The 6405-nt window shown below is 43.2% G+C and overlaps 1 pseudogene; it reads right to left on the bottom strand.

Moving 5' to 3' along the window:
• Nucleotides 1-2638: 2638 nt before the first annotated feature.
• On the bottom strand, nucleotides 2639-4145 carry LOC119292105 (annotated as a pseudogene).
• Between the last annotated feature and the right edge of the window lie 2260 nt (nucleotides 4146-6405).

Raw genomic sequence — 6405 nt, 5'->3', positions numbered from 1 at the left:
CTGACATGTTGATTGAAATAAGTTTAAATTTATCCGATTGTACTGACTTCTCTATCCATTCTCTTCTATCAATGTCTGGATTCTCAGCAGACCCTTTAGCTGGAGTATGAAATTATTTGGTTTGGTAGCTACCTAGCTGAATATGATTCCGACTTTTATCATATATTATCTATACTACTTATAAAAGCATGAACTATTTCTTTTTCTATACTTTTTTAGGAAGTTTTTTTACTTCCAGCCAATTTTGTGCACACGAAACAAATCCAAAAGCCCATATCAGTTTGATGATTTTAGAAATAATATAACCATAGTAAGTCTTACCATGCTTGCCTTCTCGCAGAATGCCGAGAGCTCAGTTACGGTATCCATCTCAGATTTGGAACATATAAAACAATGCTTAAGTCAAATGTTGCTGCTTTCATGTAAAACATTTTTGATTGGTTGAATTGTGTATTAGATTATCCTGGAGAGGTTATAGAGGCCGATGCATCTATCAAAGAATCGTTAACCTGGCAAGCAGCTAACCCAGTATGTTTTGCAATGTAGTTTAGATTCTATAAATAACGGCCCTTTTTACGGGAAAATAATGATCTAACCCTGCTGCAGAGTACCAAGTAACTGAAGGACGTATGAATTCAGTTCTGAATGGCATTATATCTAGGACTTTGCTAACTTCCGACTGAGGATTTTAACGATAGATACGAACGATTCATATAGTAGTACTCTGATCCATCTAGCAGTAGTCTGTGGTTGTTGTTTCTTTTGCAAATACATAACTGAATGCATTCGCTCCATCCTCTTCTCTAACAGATTCATGAATGCATATAGGAGAAAATTGCTGATGTTAGCGGAAATTCCACCTAATTGAAAACTTTAAAATGTTTTGTAGCTTAAACCATAGCTTCGATTGAAAATCTGTTTTCACGTAAAAATTCGCCGCGGTGAGATCTTCGAAACTAGATCCCATCTTGCTATGTTTTGACAAAAAAAATTCAGTTCAAAAGTTACCACGCCTATACTACGTAAGTTATCACCCCTCGGTATGTAACTTATCATGGTGTTTAATTACATTGAAGCTACTAGAGGTTTGCTTTGACTACTTTTTGCCTAGGTAAAATATTACCATGATATTGTAAGTTAATTACCAGGTTTGCAATACCACCTTCTAGCATCGGTGTTGTGCCTGGGCCGTAAGGTGAGGTCTACAAGCAGACACGGCAAGGCCTGCTTATATATAGAACTTTGTGGGTCATGTCGGGTTAGGCCTGTTTACGCGTGTGTCGGTTCGGACCGATCCTAGTTCGCCCCGCTGGCCACCTATGATGAGGTCTGTGGTGCGTAAAATACTATGTTATTTACGGAGAAATTATCACGGGATGTTTTTCCACAACTTTTTTTTGCTCCGGTCAAAGTTACTACGGTGTTTGTACGTAAGTTAGCAGGTATACGGTCGAATATTACCATGTCATTTACACAAAATTTATCGGAGTTATGTTTTTCAAAGAAAAAATTCACCTAGTCAAAGGTATCACAGTGTTTGTACGTGACTTATCAGCTCGGTTGTGCGTATATTACCATGCTATTTGCACAAATTACCGGGGTGTTGTTTTCAACAATTTTCATCCCCGAGTCAAAAAAGTTACATGGTGTTTTTGCATCAGTTATCATCTCTGATATGCATATGTTATCATACTATTTACACAAAGAGTTACCGGAGCATGCTTTTTAAGAACTTTTTTCCGAGAGTCAAAAAGTTATCGTGGTGCTTGTGTGTGAGTTATCAGGTCTATTGTTCATATATATTGCCACACCATTTATACAAAATTGATTGTGGGTATGTTTTCAAGAATTCTTCCCTGATCAAAAGTTATCATGTTGTTTACACTCAAGTTATCGGAGGTATGTTTTCAACAATTTTTTCCCCGGGCCAAAATATTACCATGGTGTTTGTACGAGAGTTATCAACTCTGCGGGTAGGTAAATTATCATGCTATTTACACATAAGTTACTTGGGGTATGTCCACAACAACATTTTTCCGCGGGTCAAAAGTTACCATGGTGTTTAACCGTGAGTTGGCAGCACTGCGTTTTGTATACCATGCTATTAATACACACATTACCAGGGTGTGTATTCAACAACTTTTTTCGGGCCAAAGATATTCGAGTGTTTGTACATGAGTTATCAGGTCTACGATGCATAAATTACCATCCAATTTCCACAGAAGTTACCGGGGGTATAGTTTCAACACTTAATTTTTTTGGATAAAGTTATCATGGTGTTTGTCTGTAAGTTATCAAGCTCGCAGTGTGTATTTCATCGTGCCATTTACACAAAAGTTAACGGTGGTATATTTTCAACAACTTTTCACCGGGTCAAAGAGTTAACACTATGTTTGTACGTGAGTTATAGGTGTACGGTGCATCTCTTACCATTTTATTTGCACATAAGTTACTGGGATATGCTTTTAATAACTTTTTCCTTGGGTCAAAAGTTACCGCGGTGTTTGTACGTAGATTATGACGTCCGCGGTGCATATAGCATATGTTATTTACACATAAGTTATCGGAGTATATATTTCAACAAATGTTTTCCCAGATCAAAAAATACCGCGATGTTTGTACGTAAGTTATCAAATCTTTAGTTGTCTATCTAATGAACACAAAATATAGTTGGGTTAGTTGGTTAATGGGCCCTTCTGAACTCAAATATCCATTACAACCTATTAAACTTCTTTACCCACATATCTCCCGCCCCTTGAGTACACATCTGGTTAGCCCGAACTTCTACAAAGAAAATCAAATTCATTGCTTGGTGTATGAACAAATAGCGCAAGGCAAGGATGCCTCGTTTTCCCTCGTTGGAGCCTAACCATTAGAGAAAGACACAAAGTCATTAGAGGAAGACATAATATGTTTCACTGCTCATATAAACATGTACTAAAATCATGAAAGAAACGCACGCAAATTAAATCTTGGTTACATTCGACAGGCCAAGTGACTCACCTTATTAATACCTTAAAGATCTACAAAGAAAAAACATAAAATTGCACCAACAGTTGTGTTAGTCCAGCTGGCCAGTGAAGCAATCCTCAACAGTTTAGTCTGGACTTCGATTACTAGCTTCACGTCTTTGGATCTGTTGCAAAAATCCATCCGACTGGAAAGTAGCTTTCTCGTTATATCTATATATTACTATCAATTGTTGTGATTTCTGAAATTGTACTTCCTCGAGGTACTAGTCTTGATTTGCTACTCCTACTTGAACTTGTACTTGCGCTTCTGGATGCATGCCCATGCCCATGGAGCTCATAGTACGTTAACTAGATAATTTACCTGCTTCATTGTCGTAGACGGATGAAGGTTCACTCAAATCGACAACCACACCAGCCGCTCTTGTCTGCAAGTAGCAGAATCTGCCGTCAGCGAAGCGCTCACCCGAAAAGGAAGCACGAGATGAATCAACATTCCACGAATGGAGACTCAAGTTAATACCTGTGCTATGGAGCCCAGGACCATGCATGGTGAGATCATTGAGCACGGGGATCTCGAGAGCTTCTTCCATGCCACTTATCTGAAGAAACAACACACAGCACTTCCAAACTGTACCAACTAACAACAGGCGAAGAACAACAGAGGCAGAGCACATGGGAACGAGTGGTGAGCAAGCACGCGCGCACCTGTCCTGCGTCCATCCCGATGCACTGGGTGTCAGTGGCGCCCGCGAGCACCATCCCCCTCGCCCTGCTCACCGCCGTGACCGCCGCCCTCCCCATCTTCTTGGTCGCGCCGACGATGACCACCTGAATCAATTCCCAACGTACGTCGCCAGGGGAACAGCATGGCGTCAGACATGACATTCCAACGTAGGCGGCTAGCGAATGACCCCCTTAATCAATTCCATGCCATGTGGTAGCAGTACCTTGATTGTGCTCTGCGACGGCGGCGCCTGCGCGGATGCGGCGGAGCAGGAGACACTCGCCGCCGCGCTTCTCCTCCCGACGACGACCTTACTGGTGCGGCGGCAGTGGACGGAGTAGCGGCATGACGACGAACTGACCGTGCCGGTGGCGATGCCGCCTGTGCAGGGTCCGGTCGTGGGGAAAAAAGGGAGGAGATTCGGGTAGGCGTGCCCTCCCATTGCCCAACGGTTTTCGAACCTCTGGCCAGCCGACGGAGCTGGCAATCTTATCTTGTTGTCAGATGATGAAAACGTTTTTTTTTCTTTTTGTGGCTTTGAGTCATCCATTGACACTCAAACAATGTAGTGCGTATAGTTTTTTTAAAGGCCAAACTTGATGAAGTTCTAAGCCAGTTCGAGTACATGGACCGACCGACCTGAGAAGAACAATATAAAGTTTCTCGAAAGGTATGAAGGGGACGCGAGACAAACCTCATCGGAGGGAAGCTCGGTTCTTTAGGATGACCACTTGACATTAAAAGTCACGAAGAATCATGATCAATGTTAGAGGGTAGTCTACATTTTTTTTCAATGTTAGTCCCATGTGTTCATGGTATCAATGTTTCGACGATAAAGATAACGTGGTGTGAATAAAAGTCTCACGAGTTTAACCTTGTCCGGTGTGGCCATTGTGCCCGCATCGCACATAGGGAATCATGTTGTCTTTTTGTCCCTCTGGTCGTGGGATCTTGATCTAAACGGTTACCGTTTGGCAATTCAACTTGTCAAATCGGCGTTGGCGTGATAAGTGTGAGGTCAGGTTCGGCCCGATCATTGATACTCCTACTTTATTTTTTTAGCGTTCCTCATCTTTTTCCCACAATGGGGCAGTGCGTTGGTAGTATGCCTTGCAGAAGTTGTATTCTTTTTTTTCTGAACTTTCATAAGTTGTATTCTTGTCACAACATATTGAATGATCTTAGGTCCTCATCTATTTGGATGGGTAGCTCATTGTGGTTTTTCCGAATCTATGATATCGGTCCATCTTGCGCAAGCTTGACCTTCCGTAGTTTTCTCACTGGACCTCAAGGAAAAAATAGAGTAGGACGGTCAAAAGAGAGAGACTATTTATGCAAAACATGGAGCTAGAGGCAATAACTTCAGAAAACCTTAATGTAGTTTTTTTTTGTTTTATCCAAGATCTTTCTTATCGGTATGTCGTTTAGTTTTTGTCGATCCGATAAAGTTTATTCATTTAATGAATAAAATCATGTTCTTTCTAGGAAAAATAATAATCTGAAACCATTCTCAATTAGTTTCCCCGGGTGTCTTAAGGAGACTGAGGTGGAGATACCCTCTTAACTTGTTGTCCTTCATCATCCCGCAAAGGCTCTAGGACAAGCTCTTCCCCTCTAGTCGGTCACACTCACACGCTGGCGGAGGACTCCAGGGGGCAAGGTGTGGCGGCCGCCACACCTTGACTCTATGTCAAAAACTTTTTATACCTATGAATATATTGTTTGTTAGACACTTAGCCAAGCGCAAGGCATTTATATGCAAACCCAGATTGAAAGTACACAAGCACGCAGCTTAATTGATGAGCTGCCAAGCACATGCTATATGCAAAGCTAGGAAGCACACAAACACAAGCAGGTAGCTTGATTGATGTGCTGTCTAGCACATGCACGTCTAACTGCATCTTCTGCTGCACAACGATCTGATCGATTATCTCGGTGGTTTGCCCTTGACAGAACTTTTTCGTAACTTGCGATCAGAAAACTGAAAGGAGAACTTTTTGATGACGCATGCAATTTGTACCTTTTTGGATATATTTTCTTTGACAGTACAAAACCGACTTACCGTGCTCAAAGCGTTACGGACTATGCGACTAGGGATAGACCAACATGCTATTTTCGATTATAACCAGATCGTCGACATACACTTCAACTAGCAGGTTGAGCTTTTGGATTTTCTTGTATAGACTACGAGCTGGAAGGAATACCTCTTGAAACTGAGACAGGTCTAACTTTGTTCCGACCTCTAGGTCACTAGCCCTTAGGCCAACTCCACCGCGCGACCCCATCTTGTCCGGATGTGTTCGTTTGGAGTAAAACAGACGAATAGCGCGGCCTAACGCACGGTCTCAAACGGACAAATGTCCGGAATTCGTCCGTTTTCGACCCATCCCCGGTCCAAAGTTGCGCTCGGTTTGGGGTGAAACGGATGCGCGTGGACGGCCGCGACGCACGCCCTTGTCTCCCCGTGGCCCGCCTGTCGGGGACACTAGCAGTCCCTCCCTCCCAACGCTTCGACCCTCTCTCTCCCGCCCCGCCCCGCCGCCGGCGCCGCCGCTATGCTCCGACCGCCTCCGCACGGTGCAGCCCCCAGCCGTCCATACCAAACCACGTGTAGACATGGCCTCCACCATGCCCGCACTTTCGTCGTAGTTTTGGCCGTCGATCGGAGGAGGTTTGGCCGTCGCCGTCTTTGTCGGTAGCAGAGGAGAC

This window comes from Triticum dicoccoides, chromosome 4B (genome assembly GCF_002162155.2).
Source record: "Triticum dicoccoides isolate Atlit2015 ecotype Zavitan chromosome 4B, WEW_v2.0, whole genome shotgun sequence".
In the NCBI taxonomy this organism is placed as follows: domain Eukaryota; kingdom Viridiplantae; phylum Streptophyta; class Magnoliopsida; order Poales; family Poaceae; genus Triticum; species Triticum dicoccoides.
The sequence above is the reverse complement of the archived record's forward strand: the minus strand, read 5'-3'. Positions and strand labels throughout refer to the sequence as shown.